Source organism: Adiantum capillus-veneris, chromosome 5 (genome assembly GCF_014529385.1).
Source record: "Adiantum capillus-veneris isolate H3 chromosome 5, ASM1452938v2, whole genome shotgun sequence".
Lineage (NCBI taxonomy): Eukaryota > Viridiplantae > Streptophyta > Polypodiopsida > Polypodiales > Pteridaceae > Adiantum > Adiantum capillus-veneris.
This window is the reverse complement of record NC_140935.1, coordinates 55,078,590-55,095,620: the sequence shown is the minus strand read 5'-3', so window position 1 is coordinate 55,095,620 and position 17,031 is coordinate 55,078,590.

Sequence of the window (17,031 nt, the reverse complement as noted above, 5' to 3'; positions counted from 1 at the left end):
CTACACGCACACACACTTTTGTCTTTCTCTCTCTCTCTCTTTAATTTCCTACACGCACACACACTTCTCTCTTTCTCTCTCTTTCCTACACACACACACACTTCTCTCTTTATCTCTCTTTCCTACACACACACACACACTTGTCTCTCTCTCTTTCCTACACACACACACACCGCTCTCTATCTCTCTCTTTAATTTCCTACACGCACACACACTTCTCTCTTTCTCTCTCTCTCTCTCTCTCTCTCTCTCTCTCTCTCTCTTTCCTACACACATACACACCGCTCTCTCTCTCTCTCTCTTTCCTACACACACACACACACAAGATGTGGGGGGAGAGAGAGAGAGAGATAGAGAGAGAGAGAGGGGTTAGGGGGGGAAGATTGCCATAATACCTCGCAGCAAGTTTTAGCCAAGATCTGAGAACGCGCACGTTGAGGGCGAAAATGGCCCCTTCGCACGGGTTCGGCCCCAAATTACCTCCGTCGATACCTACGTCGATATATGCGTCGATACCTGCGTCGATATACACGTGGGAAAATTAGCCTTTCGACGCGTATATCGACGGACGGTAACTACGTCGATATGACCGTGGAAAGGCACGGGCGTCGATAACTTTGGGTTATGTTGTAGTGTTCGCCATTATCCAAGAAAATTTTATGAAACCACTACATTGGATGGTGATGGATATCCAATATATATGAGACGTGACAATGGAAAATCAATACAGTCTAAAGAAGTAAAGTTGGCTAATAGATGGATTCTTCCTTATAATCCATTGTTTACTATGAAATTTAAAGCATATATAGATGTAGAGGTTTGTTCAACCATATTGGCAGTAGAATACCTCTACAAATATATATACAAAGGTCATGACAGAGCAACATTGTATTTTCAAGCAGCCAATAATCATCAACAAACAAAGAATGATGAAATTGATGAAAGAAAAAAGTACTTGAATGCAAGATATGTATCTGCGTCAGAGCAAGCTTTAAGCAAGTGCTAAGAGCAGAGCGTATATTTGATTTCCATACTCAATTCGAGGGGTTTGGAATGACATTATAAGGAAAAGCGTTGTCATGGTTAGAGAACATTCCCCCAAAGTCAATCATGGACTTGAGCACATTAGCTCAAGGATTTGTAGCTGCTTGTTTAAAAATAGGGAGTAAACATAATACGGTAGCTCAAATCTACAACTTTAAACAGAAACATGGTGAGTCTGTTAGGGATTGTGCAACTCGAATGAAACACTACATTGCTAGATGCCCATAGATGGAGATACCTGTAGAAGAACGACTTGTATCTTTGTTTGTGGAGGGACTTCTAAACAAAGAACGTCATGCTATACTCTATAGTAAAAATCATACAACCCTAGAAGCGTGTGTGTCTAATTCTATTGACCTAGGAGACAATTGCAAGATCTTCAATGAAGAAGATGTCCCTAAGGATAACCAAAGCAATAAGACAACATCCACAAAACCGGCACAAGTGGGAACGGCTGCTAGGGCACCACTCTCAGCTATAGAAGATATGCTAAAAAGGATGAACGACATGATGAACAATATGCAAAAAGCACCTATGAGAGGACCCCGACAAGGGATACCTCCATCGGGACAGCCAATTAGGCCACAAAAATGGTGTGCAATCGAGGGTAAATGGACCAACCATGAGATCCACGAGTGCTACTTCAGACCAAAGTATGATGGAAATGTTCAGTACGTGCCCATGACACCACAAGGACAACCCATGTACGGATATCATCCTAATATGGCCCAAGCTTAAAGACCACCAATGGGTATGGAAAGACCTCAACCTGTGTTCGGACAACAATCTCCGTATCCAGGACATAATGCAGTGCCTGTAAAGTACATGCACTTTGAAGAAGTCATAAATGAGCAAGCATTAGTGCTTGCTACACCCTATGTACAGCCTAGTACATCTACAATAATGGTAGAAGGAGATTGGTATAGTTTACATCCACCACCAATGGAAGAAACCGTGACTTATGCTCCACCAAAGCAGCACCGATTTATTATGTAGCTAATCAAGGTATCGGACCTCCCTTTGGAAGACCCATGATGAAGCCTAGAATAGGAAACTGTCATAGCTGTGGTGGTGATGATCATTGGAGAAACGAATGTCCAGATCCTGACGAAAACCTCAAACCAATTGAAGCCTATTGCATATAGTGTTGCAAAAAGGGAGGACACTTTTCGGAAGATGGTCCTAAAAATACTCTGAGCAAGGGTAACACCGTAGTAAATGTAGTCCAAGTGATACCTAGTAGCTCATCAGAGAGTGAACCGATTATTCCAATCAAAGTAATCACTAGAGCCCAAGCAAAGAAAAAGAAACAAAACTCCTTTGATGATTCGGAAAATACAAAATTTTCTTCCCAAAGAATCAAACGAAGCAGCAGCAAAAGATACGAGATGAGAAAACAAAAACAAAGGGCTGAAATCGAGGAGAAAGCAAAGAACCTAGTCCAGAACAAGCTAAAAGAAATTGGCACTGAATTCAAGGAGACAACCGTGAAATCTGGAGGATCCATTCTAGTTGATAAAATTTTTCAGCCTATTAATGCCGCCTTGGACGCCTACCAAGCAAGACTTAAAGCAGACCAAAACATGGAAAAAAAATGGAAAAACTATCCATCTCCAGACATGGAAGTAGCTAAGCTGGAAGATTATCAAAATTTCATAAGAATCACGTAAGAAATGCTGGAAAAACAAAAACCCAAGCTTGAAAGTATTGCAAAACCTGAAGAGCTTGTAGAAAAATAAAGGAAAGAAAAATATGATGTGGTGGCAAGACCCCAGCTTGAAACGAATGAACCAGAGCTCATAGTGCCTCACAACGAAGATGCTCTAGATGGAATTCCATTCGTAGAGGAAGACTAGCGAGGACACTTATGGGAAAAAGTAAGAGAGATCAATGATGGGAGACTAACTCTAAAATTAGCTCCTACAGAGGAAGTCTGGTTGGATAACCTACCTTTTGATATGAACATGGATTTACAATCGTTGTACGGGGATTGCGGATCGGAATCTTCAGGAATGTCGAAACCATTGACATTAAAAATATTACCTTCTTACTTGGGAGATAACGAACATGAATCCATCGTATGCAAGACAACCCAAGTAAAAAGAGCTGAACAGACACTAGAAGTAGACAACATTTATTCAATCATGTCTATACCCATCCAATGCACTCTTACCTTGGGAGAACTATTAAAACTCAGACCATGCTTGTGGAATGATTTACAAAAACACCCTAGAGAAGGTGGGGATAACGGGGTTAATCTCGAAGAAGTTCGAAAAATTGAAAAATAAAATGTAAAACAAAGAGATTTGATCAGTTCCTATGAACAAAGCCGGTGAATATTATGAAGGGGAAGAAGGAGACACCACCCTCCCAGTGAAATATAATGACATTGAAACCATGGCAATACTAGATAGTGGAGCTCGCATAGCCATAGCCACTACAACAGTATGGGAATCCTAGGGACAGCCAGCCATTAGAAAAACTCAAATGAAATTGCAGTTGGCTGACGGACACATTGAGAGACCACTAGGGCTGCTTGAAAAAGTGATAGTCAATTCCTGTGGAATTGAATATCAACACACTTTTGCAATAGTAGACTTTGGAGAAAAACTCAACTATGAAATCATATTGGGAAGACCTTTCATGCAACAGGTATAACTTATTCAAGATTGGGGAAACAACTATATGTACTTGAAGCAAGTGGGATCTATAACTAGAGTCAGTCTAAAAGATCACACTTATAGAGATGTCTTGAAAACACCCATCCAAGAGTTTGATTCAGTCTCTTCGGCCGAAACTAAACTCCCATCCTAGTTAAACAAAGACACTCCTATTTGGATGTGTGGGGCTTCAGAAAACGGAAGCTTAAGACGAGAAGAACGTATCCTAGAAAGGGACTGCACTGATGAAGCCTACATACGTGAACCCTTTCCAGAACATTTATTTGAGCCATTCGAGTGGACTCAAAGTTTAGCGACAATGGATGTATGTGTGAATACGACTATGCCTACTCAATTTTGCACTGAGGATGGCTACGACATAACTCCCATCCAAATGATTTCAATCCTCAACCCTAAAAATGAAGATGAGGAACCCAAGGATTGAATAAAAGCTCAACAAGTCTTTTCAGATCTCTATTACAATGCAACTGATAAGTTAGATGAACCCTCAACTACCTCAAAATATTTGGGGTAAAAAAAAGAGCATATGAGAGCTAAGTTACTCTTTAAGGGAGGAGAGGAAAAGTTTTTTGACTTTCCAAACTAGAAATCAAAAAGATAAAAACGGTATAGAAGAAAGAGAGACACCGGAATTATGAAAACATGACCTATGCCATCAGTCTCGAGTAAAATATAATTCCTGATGCAGATGCTAATGATTGTGTCAAGGAAAAAATAACTGGCAGATAGCCTTCAAACAAAAATTCAGAAATGTCTCAGACATTAAGGAAAACAAGGAAGGGTACTGAAGAAAAATCATAGGATAAGAAACCACTCATGACCAAAGTCGAGCAGAAAAAGAAATATCAAGAGTTGAAAAAATATCTAAAGGAGATATACACAACGGAAATGGAAACCATGGAAGAGGATGGTAAGGATGTAATGCATGTTCCATCCCATTACAAAAAGTATACTCTCCAAGATCGGAAAATCAAAGTTGAACAACATGTTAGGGAACTACAGAAACAGGGCGAGTCTTACGAAGGGCCTAAAAGCGCTAAAAGAATAGACTTGGCTGAACTAGGAGAAGAGCCTAGTCCTACTTACATTGCTAATGACGTATCAGAAGAAGAAGAAAAGCTTTTGTTGAGCTTGTTAAAGGAATACCAAGATATCTTCGCTTGGTCTTACAATGATCTCAAGGGTGTTGATTCAGAAATCTGTCAACATACCATACCCATGAGAGATAATGCAAAACCAAGTAGACAGAGAACATACACGTATACTGAAACATTTTCCAGGAAGATAAAAGAAGAGATTAGAAACTAAAGGAAGCCAAGTTCATTTATGAAGTTGAACACACAGATTGGGTGTCTCTAATTGTGGTAGTACCCAAGAACAATTAGAAATTACGAGTGTGTGTTAATCTCAAAAAGGTGAATGCAGCTACCATCAGAGACCACTTTCCTCTTCCGATAACTGAGCATGTTTTTAGAACGAGTTGTAGGAAAAGAATCTTACAGCTTCTTATACGGCTTTTCGGGATACAATCAACTTTTGGTTGACAAAAAAGATCATCACAAAACAACTTTTGCAACAGAATGGGATATATTTGCCTATTGGGTTATGCCATTTGGGTTAACTAATGCTCCAGCCACGTTTCAAAGGCTGACGAGCCATGATTTCAAAGAATATCTTAGGAAATTATTAGAATTATATATGGATGATCTATGCGTACATTCATCAATCCGGGCTGATCATTCTGAACACCTCAAAAAGGTATTCGAAAAATGTAGAGTTTATAGGATTTGCTTAAATCCTAAAAAGTGTACATTTATGGGTAGACAAGGCAAAATTCTTGGACATATAGTGTCTAAAGATGGCATAGCTACTGATATTGAGAAGATTCATGTCATTGCTGATTTGCCGAGACCAACAAGAGTCAAGGGGGTACAAGCCGTTATGGGACATTGTGGATATTATCGACGGTTCATCTACATGTATGCTATAATTGCAAAACCCATGTATAGCTTGATTACGCACTTTGAATGGACCAAGACATGTGAAGAATCCTTCATGAATCTTAAGTTGGATCTCACCTCAGCTCCAATATTTAAAGCACCAGATTGGGATAAGGTATTCCACGTACATGTAGATGCTTCAAATTTTTCTATTGGTTGTATACTAGCTCAACCAGGAGATGGGAAAATTGACTTTCCTATTTCTTATCCTAGTCGACAATTGAACATGGGAGAAAAGAATTACACCACCATCGAAAGAGAAGGACTAGGAATTATTTATGCCGTTAAAAAGTATAGACATTACCTATTAGAGAACAAGTTTGTGTTCTTTGTGGACCACCAAGATTTGTTGTATTTGGTCAACAAGCCATGCAGCACAGGGAGAATAGTGAGATGTTTCATCATTCTTCTCGAATTTGATTTCATTGTGGTTGTAAAAAAAGGCACTACACATCAACGAGCAGATCATTTGTCAAGGATTTTTTCAGGGGAGTCACCCAAAGGGGTAGACAATGATTTAGCAGATGCCTATTTGTTCTCCGTAGAAATGATACCTAGATGGTTGGAAAACATTGTGTCATTGATGATAATAGCTCAAGTGCAATCACAAATACCACTTTCTATCACAATTGGATTAATCGAGCAATTGGCTATGTATCAATTACTAGCTGGAAGGCTATACAAAAGAAATCAGGACGGAATATTGCTCTTATGCATTAACCCTGAAGAAAAATAACAATACCTAAGCCAAGCACATGTTACAATAGTAGGACTTCACTTTGCGAAAGACCAAACTATACAACGAATCTTGAGACTTGGAGTATTTTGGCCGACTATGAGGAGAGATGTTCGATCTTTTGTAAATGATTGCCCTCAATGTAAAAAAAAAATACCCATACCTCATGTAACATTGTTTCAAATGTCAGATGTTCCTAAGTGGAGTAATTATCTGGTTACTTACTTATCGAGCCGAACATTTCCTGAGGATATGAGTAAACGCTGACAAAGAGAAATTGAAACTGAAGCAAGAAATTATGCTCTTATTGGAAACCAATTGTATTAGAGAGGTAAAGATAAACATTTGCATCTTTGTGCAAATGAAAACAAGTATATTCCGATTATAGAACAAGCACATGCTAGGCTAGCTGGAGGTAACTTTTCATGTGAGACCACCACAAGAGAAATATTGATGGTAGGCATAGGGTGGCCAACACTTTTTGCAGATACCAAAGAATATGTTCAAAGGTGTGAAGCTTGTCAACGAGCAAAAATGCCAGCACGAGTAGATAGCATGCCCTTAAGACCAATGATGGGGGCTAGAGCCTTCGCAAAATGGGGTATAGATTTTGTTGGACCAATACAACCACATGCTTATAGAACCCAAGCTCAATATATCATTGTAGCTATGGACGTTTTGACCAAGTGGTCTGAGACTAAAGCAACTCAAAAGAATGATGATAGAACCACTGCTGCATTCTTATATAAGTATGTATCCACGAGATGTGGACTGCCAATAGAGATTATGAGTGATCAAGGAACTCATTTCCTCAATGAGGTAATAGAGTATTTACTTAATGAGTTTATGGACAGCAGGTTATTGATGAAGCCCAGGAGGAAGCTCGGCTTCCGGTACTCAAGCTGAAGGCTGCTCTCAAGAATCAACACATACCGATTCCCATCAACACTTTGGAAATAGATGATCGACAATGGAAATTACCTAAAGACGCAGTTTCAAAAGATGATGACTTGCTAGATGGAATGGACCTGCACATCAAAGTATAGTTCAACAAGCATAGCACCAATGCTTTGGTCAACACAGGAGCTAGAGTAAATGTAGTTAGTTATCCTACATACAAGAAGGCCACAAGTCAAGCATTGACGGTAGGAATAACGACAATCAAAGGATACAACAAGAACCCAACTCCAACATTGAGAACAGTCAATTTGAACGTGATAGTACATGGATGTTCATGTCCTCATCTGTTTGTATGCTTGCCAGATGAACACGCAAATGAAACGATGATTCTTGGAATTCCCTGGATGCGTACGTACAAAGAAATACCAAATTGGGATACAAATCAACTAAATCTGTCACCTAAAGGAGGGCAACCCATTGTTCCAATTGCACGAAGCAATGAGGAATGGAAAATAAGCAATCAGCAAACCAAACCACGAAGTAGTCAATCTTTTCGATCCCCTCGACAATCAAATGCTACAAGTATAATGCAAGGAGGCATGCATATTTGGGTACCAAAAGCACAGCTTAAGGATAAACCATTTCAGATTTGGGTTCCTAAAACTTCACAGACAAAACAAAAGAAGGTTCCAAGGGTCAAAACACAGAGACGAGCACCTCCTAGCAAGGAACCTAACACAAAATTGGTTTGGAAGAAAAAGGAGCAGTTATCTTCTCCACAAACCGTAAAACCAATCAAGCAATGGCGAGTTAAGTCTCAAAAGACTCCAGCACACCATGCAAGACCAAACCGACCAAGCTACTAATGGCGAGAAAAAGCTCGACAACAGTCAAAAGTGCTACCAAAAGCTCAAGCAATCAGTGTGCTAAAACATCCTGATGGTACAAATAAACAAAGAGCACACAAGCTACAAGACATGGTCTTTGGGAGACACCATCAACAAACCTCGACATTAAAAACCCTTGAGTTAATTACTCAAGACCCAGCTCTCGCACCACATATTGGTTTGAATTGCATTGATCTTCATATCATGGTAGAGCCAACCACGGCTATGCATAGACACGAATGTTCAATCCATGCACGCAGTCATTCCGGAGTACGCCATCTAGGAGGGGTGGAAGGGAACTAACTACTAAGTAATTAAGGGCAATGTTTGCAGAGGGAGAAAAAATTTTGATGTTAACGTGTGATTTTTTGCAAAATTACCTAACAATGCCCTTATAGTTCATCATCAAGGGAAAATTCACTGATAATATCTTCTCGATGAGTATAAATAGTGTATATACTATCAAAAAATCATAAGAAATAGTTTCTTTTTGGATATTTTTCATCATTTTTGTTGATAATGAGGCTTACAAAGAGAAAAATCCAACAATAAATAATAAATCTGTGTTTTTCAAGGGATTTTTTTAATTATTGAATTTTCACTTTACTTTTTTAGAGCATTTTGCTATTTTCTTTGATTTTTTTCAAATAAATAGGTCAAAAATTAATAATACATAGCAGGGAAGCTCATATGAAAAAACGGAAGACACGATGGTGATCAAAAAGACAAGGCGAACAAGCACAAAAATTCTCAATAAAACTAGAAGATGAAAGCGGAAAGCCTAAATTAGGCGGCTAGGCCTACTTTTGCAAAATTCTTGCAAAATGAGCTCCAAGAATCCGATCAGGGAAATTTTTGAGTCTAACATAGATTTCACGGCCTAGTAGGATTAACGAGGGAGTGTGGGGAAATTTGGTTCGGGAAGTCCGGGTATAGATATCCATGGTAGCCTAAAACCACTTCATTTCCACTTGGAGCCTTTGTAGAGAGAGATTTCGGTCTCTTTCGCGCGACTTTTTCGGAGCCCACAGTTGACCTTTTTCAACGCCGTCTCACACGAGACATGAGCATTAAGTTCTCTACTAAAATATAATCCATTTTGTACGACCGATGGCTAGTCTAAAGCCCTAGGAAAAACCCTAGAAGCTGAGCAGTGCACGAAGACCTACGACCCAAAACTGACCATAGCGGCCTGCCAGCTTGAGCAAATCAGATGGGATTTGAACCATAGCCTGCCCCAACATAATAGAACCTTTCTATGCCATGAAATGACCATTCAGCAAGGGTTAAAGGGGTCCCCATTAGAAAAGTTAGGTTTTTGGCAAATGCGAGAATTCCGAGCTGACTCCACGAATGGCTTGCTAATGAGGTCCATATACAATGTATATGACTGGTTTGGTGAAATCCATCAAGCACAACCCTCGAAAAGCAAAAAATGGCTCGAAGGTTACAAAGCGTCAAATTCGACATACGACGTCAAACTGACTCCAAATGAGCCAGAATTGGACAGGTTGCTTCACGACTATGTTGCGGACAAGTCCAAAGCCTCAAAATTGACCGACCAACCTAACAGGAAGTGTAGTCACAAAAAGCGGGGATTTCAGAGTTGAAGGAGCACAAAGTGATGCCGGCATGACCAAACTTGACCAAATTCAATTTAGGAATTGTACTAGGTGTATGAAACATGTCTAGGTCAAAATTTGTAGGTTTTACAAAGTTTTTGTCACTCTAGTTAATAATCACGATTATTTACTTTTGCATCAGGTTTGCTTGGTAGTTGTCAAATCATCTCTCGTCTCATGTGTACACACCTATTACATGCCAAAAATCAAGTATGAGCCAAAATGACCACCCATTACTTGTAAAATTGTCAAAAACACAAAGAAGTCCTTGCAAGCCAAAATTTGGGTTACAGACCACATATCATGATCCAAATCACTTCATATCTCATACCCAAGGTCCATACAATGCCTAAAACCAACTTGTACCAAAAAATGTCAATTTTGGACGAAAATTAATAATCGTGATTATTTACTTTCTGGTCAAAATTAGGGAATATGGATATTTTGTGATCATACATCCAAAGTACATGATGTGTTAATCCCACTAGCCAATTTTGAATCAATTTGGAGTTCAAAAATCTCAAATTTCCTTTATATCTATTGTTTCAGAGACCTAAAGCCAAAATCCGTTACCATTTTCACCCTGTGCATCCAAATGAGCCCATATTTCCCTCAGAGCATGTATTTGGTATATACTTCAAGCCTATAAAGCCAAGTTTGCAAAAAGTTGGAAATTTCCCTGAGCTATAAATAATCGCAATTATTTACTTTGGTTGCAAATTTTTGTTTTGACCGTACAGTTTTGTTCCTTGAATGATTTCATGCATCTTTGCTTGTTCAAAAATTGATTTGAAGCAAATTGGACCAAATTGTCTGCATTGCAGTCTAAAGGACATTTTAGAGATAATTTCGACAAATCTGCTAACTTTGCACTCTATTCACTGAACAGGAGCAATGCAAGCAGCAGAGAGAACCAAGAAAAAGCTAAACCAAAAAGAGAAACTACAAGAACTGCCCGCGTATCAACTAGACCCTGAGTTAGTCAAAGCGGCAAAGGCATCCTACCTTTCTAGAGAACAGTTGGAAGAGCACCACACCACGGTCTTCACTCGAAGGTTCAAAAGTGAGGAGGGGCATTAGATGGAGTTGCAACTCCTGCCCAAGGAAGTCTATGATGTAGTTGCCAAGCCAGAGACAAAAGAGGCTAACCACAGGTTGGGACTCAGGAATTTCTACGAACAAGAGCCTTGCGGAGTGGACTTTTAGGAAGCTTACGAGCTTCTATCTACCATCAAAGAGGACGGGACCACACAGATATCCGACACCCAAGGGAACAAGGTCGAGGTAGTGATCACAAAAGAGATAATGGTAGAGGCACTCAAACTTCACACTGAAGGAATGACCATGCGGGCAAGAGACAGGAAAACCACAGGCAGATTTACCAAAGAGACAACCGCGGCTACATTCATCGATCTCGTCCACAAATAGGTGGAAGAGACAATCCGTTTGTACTATCAACACTTCCATTTTCTAGCAAAAAAGTCCACCAAGATACACAACACCAAATCAAGCCGTGGACACCACCTTCACTCAAGTTCTCAAGTCGACAACAAGACAGCCCGTGGACCACATGCAGTATGTCTTGACAACCTTGATGAGCACCAAGAAGGAAGGCAAAATCACATACTTGGGCCCTGGGGGATTCACCATGGAAAAATTACCGCACCACATAAGTGTAGGGGAAGGGGGTTTTTTTACAAGTTACATAAGTGTATAAGTTAGGGGTAGGCCCCCAATAATTTATCTCCTAAGATTAAAAATAAGGGAGGGGGTATCATATTTAGGGGGACAGGGGGGAACTAAGAAAAGGGAAAAATGAAAGTAATTTTTTGTGTTTGAAAATCATGGCTTCCCAAAAGAGTCTTCCCTCAAACTTGTGAGTCAATAGCTACCAAGACACATGCAAGAACCAACACTGCTTTGTATCAATTGCTTGTTTTGTTATTATAGTTCATTGTTTGAGGGATGAAAGCTATAAAGAGTTTGTATAGATGAAAATTTACATGAAGAACCTAGCACAACTTTATAACCATGTTTTTTGAGTAATTTAGATGGGTCAAAATGGACGAGTATCTAGAGTGCAGGCTGAATGCGCACATATTTTGAAAGTCAAACTAAGACACATTGAGGGTACATCTATTTATGAACAAAAGTGGTTCCTTAGTACATTGTCAATCACTATGCTACGCGCTCTTTAACTAGTTTTACTCAGTTGGATCATGTGAGGCCTAAATTTTATATGTAAGATAGGAGTATGATAGTTTTCTGCATTGAATTTCGTATAAGCGTAGAAAGGGGGCTCATATTCCCTAATATGAGTTGTATATAGTGGTTTTATCAAAGTTGTCCACTCGCAGGTGGCGTCCCGTTGTGTATATAGAGTGAATCCCCCGGGACTTGGGCACGCCAGAGGTGTTGACTAGAATAGTGTATCATGACATTGGCATGGCCGACAACCTACCGCCTGCCCCTAATCAGAATACATGGATCTTGGCAGCACAACCCTCTCCACAAACTACAAGGTCAGGTAAGAGATCACATAAATTTGATGATGAGTCAGCTGACAGCTCCCCAAAAAGGCACAGTAGTGAGAGCTCTGACAAAGAAGAAAGAAGACAAAGAATTGAAGAGATGAAAGAAAAGCTGTGGACGCCCACCAAGAGGAGCCATTGCAAAGGCAAGCCTGATTTGAGAGATAAAAACATGCGTACGAGCGCAGTAGGCAAGCACAAGGGAAGGACCCAGAAAAATGGGTACTTGCTGGACTTAAAGGCCCTTGAACAAAGAATCACACACAAAAAGAAACTGAAGATCCAATAGAATGTACCAAGTGGCTGAAGCGCCAAAGCCGAAAGAGGCAAAAGAAGCTGCAAAGAAAGCTAAGGAAGAGGAAGACCAAAGGCAAGCCGAGGAAAAGGCTAGCCAAGAGCAAATTCATGGATCTCCTTGACCCATATCACCGCATATAGAACAACAAGACCATCCCATGCCCAACCCACCATCATCACTTGCAGGCAAAGACACCAATGAAGAAGCAGAGCCTGTCAAAGCAAAACAATTTGAGTCCACCCAGCAACCAGAATCTACATGAGAGGATGACCATCCCAAGAGACATACAGAACAAGAAACAGAGCCAAAATAGGAGAAGAAAGATAAAGAGACTCAAAAGCCAGATGAGGAATAGGCAAATAGATCTGAAAAGAGACTGATAAAGAAGCAGATGTGGAAAAAGCGTTTATCATTGCACATGAGACGAAGCCCGAGCCAAAGAAGGAGGAAAGGCCGGTACTTGAAGAGATAGCAAGGGTTGAGACAACACCATCCACTTCTACTTAGCCAAAAATTGCCGAGGCATCAAAGCCTCAGGATACCCACGAAGAAGAACGACCATCTACTTCTACACAAACACCACCAACAATTACGACGCAGTGAGAAGCCACACATGCGGCTGCACGCACATCCCAGCTGGTAAGACAAGAGGAGTGGCATTCCAACCATGAATTAATAATACAGGTTAATGAATATGCACTTCACATGCAGGAAATGATGGAGAGACTCCGTTCAGCAGCTTTAAATAGCAGTACAAAGGCCACGGAACTTGAAATGGTGATCGACGCTCTTCAAGGAGAGCTAGAAGACATGATGACTGTCATCACTGATCTCCAAAGGCAGGTGCAAGAGCTGAAGGAAGAAGCAGAACAACATCAGATAGCCAGAGATAAACAACCCTAACGGCCGCCATGTCTTTTTTCAGGATTCTGCCAGACCTCTCCTGTTCAATGTTATATAAGATCTGCAGGATGCTACTCACATGTATACAAGTCTTAATGAGCCTGAGAGAACAAGAGCCCCATGGCTATCATTCTTGGAAGGAAACAAAGGCTTGTGCTACAATCTGAGTGGGCAACCTTTAGAGGAGGTCCTTTACGGATTTTATGCTAGATGCATGTTCCTGCAATCGAGTAATATGCTAGCCTTTGAAGAAGCATTCTACACTGGATTTTTCACCTGGCGAATGAAGATATTTGCGTTGGTGATAAGCAACCTAACATCCACGTTTGTAGGCTACTCAGCGGTGGAGTTGAAACATAAAGTAAAAATCCAATTTTTGCAATTTCTCGATAAAGAACGAAGAATCAAATACCAAAAATCACTGGACGCGCTTAAAGACCGCCTCGCCCGCCATCAACCCGAAGACTACTTCAACCCATAAAGTTGTGTCAAGGGACGACACAGGCGAGGAAGGGAGGAATGTTAGCAGCAAGCTAACACAGACACCATTTTTCGGAGTTCCCTTTGTAAAAAATTTATTATTTTGATAAATTGGGAATATTGTAACTCCTATTTTCTCGGATAAACTTTGTAATTAATGAGCTGGGGCTACAAGATTAATTTTTGTAAGTTTTCTATAAGTTTTGGATAAGAACTACACAGCGTGAGCTAACAGCGCTCACTTCTCTCCTTCTTGTGCTTCCAACTCCCTCTCCGGTTGTCACATTGCGATTGTGTTTGTTGCATTACAGCCGCAAGTAAGAGCTCTGCGCATTGACGTAAGCCATTCACAGTATTTTGTAGCTTTTGGCGTCGCTGACCCGCGGCCTTGACCCGCGGCCTAATTTCATCATAAATAGGAATTTATACTTTGAAATAAAAAACTAAGCATAGGCGCGGTATTGGGACATCATTGCTAAGCATTTAGATTCATTCTGGGTCGAAAATGACTAGGTCAAAAATCCACTGCTGTTAATAATTGCGATTTTGGAACTTGACCTAAAGTGGGGTTTGAGGCCATAGTCATGTGTGCTTAGGTCTTATAAACTTGTCCTAGAAGTTTTGATATGTTTGGATGTCATTTGATGCTGTAACGGATGTGATTTGCTTGCGGATGAGCGATTGGCTTTTGGTGATTTCAGTCACTTCAGTGTAGCTTGAGTTAGATGTGGGTTGTTAGTTGTTTTCCAAGAGATTGACAACCTCTTGTAGCCTCTATGCACTACTCGAGTCAGCTTCGTCCCATGGTTTGACAAATTAATCGTGGTTCTCGCTAATACTGCAATAAGATAGGATGGTGAGGTTAGACATGCGCCCCACATATCTACCACTTATAAACATATAAATTTTATGCTAATATGTATGTACATAGATACCTTTATTTAAATCAGTTACTATGCGCATATATTTGATTTTAATTTTTGTTTTCATCATATTAAAAGACTTATTAGATATTGGTTGGGGACAATTTAACATAAAAAAGATATACGAAATTTTTCTACAGTATTGGATTTAAAAAGGATTTTAAATTTTTTTGGGATTGATAATTCTCTTCACATAATGGATTATAAAGTGTACATATTTTGTTGATGATTATTTGTTTAGAGGTACTTTCAATTTATAACAATCTATGATGAATATGCTCTCACATATAATGAGAAATTTCAATAATGTTTCCATAATTTTGGTTTGTTAATTTGAATTTCCATCAAATAATATGGTTTTTTATTTATTCTCCAAATGAAATATTCTTTCAAGAAGCAAATGTTCTTTTCAATCAATGATGGGAATTCTTTGCTTGCAATTTTATTTTCAAAAATTCAAAACTATTTTTTGAAACTCATTTCTGTCTTTGATTACCTTAGTTGATATCTACAAATTAAAGAAAGGAGTAATTAAGAGCTTTTAGTTTTATATACAACTCAGTTTGGTTTGACCTTGAAGATATCTACAAATGCCTTTTAAATAATTGAGAATCTACTCGAAAATATGTATTCTCTTCCTAAATTCATTAAACAAAAATTGGTGTATAATGTCCTTTTATTACGTTAATGTGTGTGTGTGTGTGTGTGTGTGTGTGTGTGTGTGAATGAAGAGAGAGAGAGAGAGAGAGAGAGAGAGAGAGAGAGAGAGAGAGAGAGAGAGAGAGAGAGAGAGAGAGAGAGAGAGAAAGAGAGAGAGAGAGAGAGAGATGTTATAATACGTTAATGTGTGTGTGTGTGAATGAAGCGAGAGAGAGAGAGAGAGAGAGAGAGAGAGAGAGAGAGAGAGAGAGAGAGAGAGAGAGAGAGAGATTTCCCTATTTAAATTATCTATTTGTGCCTTCATCTTTGCAAGACTCTTGCTCATTATCTCATTGTTGAGGTCTGCAATGATGCTATCATAAGGACTTTGGATGTGCCCATATGATCTTATATACTTTTAACATTGTCTGTAATCTCCTTTGTCTCCCTTAGAATCTTCAAAGAATTACTTTCAACTTCAGCTCGCATGGGTACTACTCCATGGATTGGAGTACTGTTTAACTCACTCCATGTATATGAAAAATATTTTATATACAATTCATGGTTTAGATCTATTGTACTAAGTAGATCCATGACTTTTTTATGAAGAGATGATGAAGCTGAGCAGTCAATGTTTGGTGATTTGTTTCTTCTCTTCTTAACTCCTTTATTTTTCCGCTTGCTGATACGGATCGTTTCGGCAGTTTCTTCTTTGTTTTCTTTAAGTTCATGATTTTCTATAGTAAAGATGTTATCATACTTAATAAGTGTCTCTTATGTGTTATAGAAAATTGATGAAATTTAATTGCATTTACATTTTTTAATTGAGTATAAATATAAATCAATTTGAACTATAGCATCATTGACATCCATTTTATGTCCTTGAACTTTGAAAACAATAGTTCACTATACAACTAAACTAGTGTGTGTGTGTGTGTGTGTGTATGAGAGAGAGAGAGAGAGAGACAGAGAGAGAGAGAGAAAGAGAGAGAGAGAGAGAGAGAGAGAGAGAGAGAGAGAGAGAGAGAGAGAGAGAGAGAGAGAGAAAGAGTATGTGTTTTCTTGTGTATATGTATGTGTGTGTACATGATTTATATGGAGAAGGGGGGGGAGGGGGAGTAGCAAGTTATTGGAAATCAATAGGCATAGTTATCAATGATGGAAAAAACATTTAAATGTCACATTTTGGTTTGTTTTTAAATGTATAAAGCGATTAAAAAGAAAACATATATGAATTCACTGCTTGTTAATTTTTATCAAATATATTTTGTATAAGAAAACTGTTGAATTTCTATGTAATCTATTGTTTTTTTATGCACATACATTTTTTTAAAGAAGCTATATTCACATATTACCAATATCAGAAAGAAAGTTCTTGAGAATACTA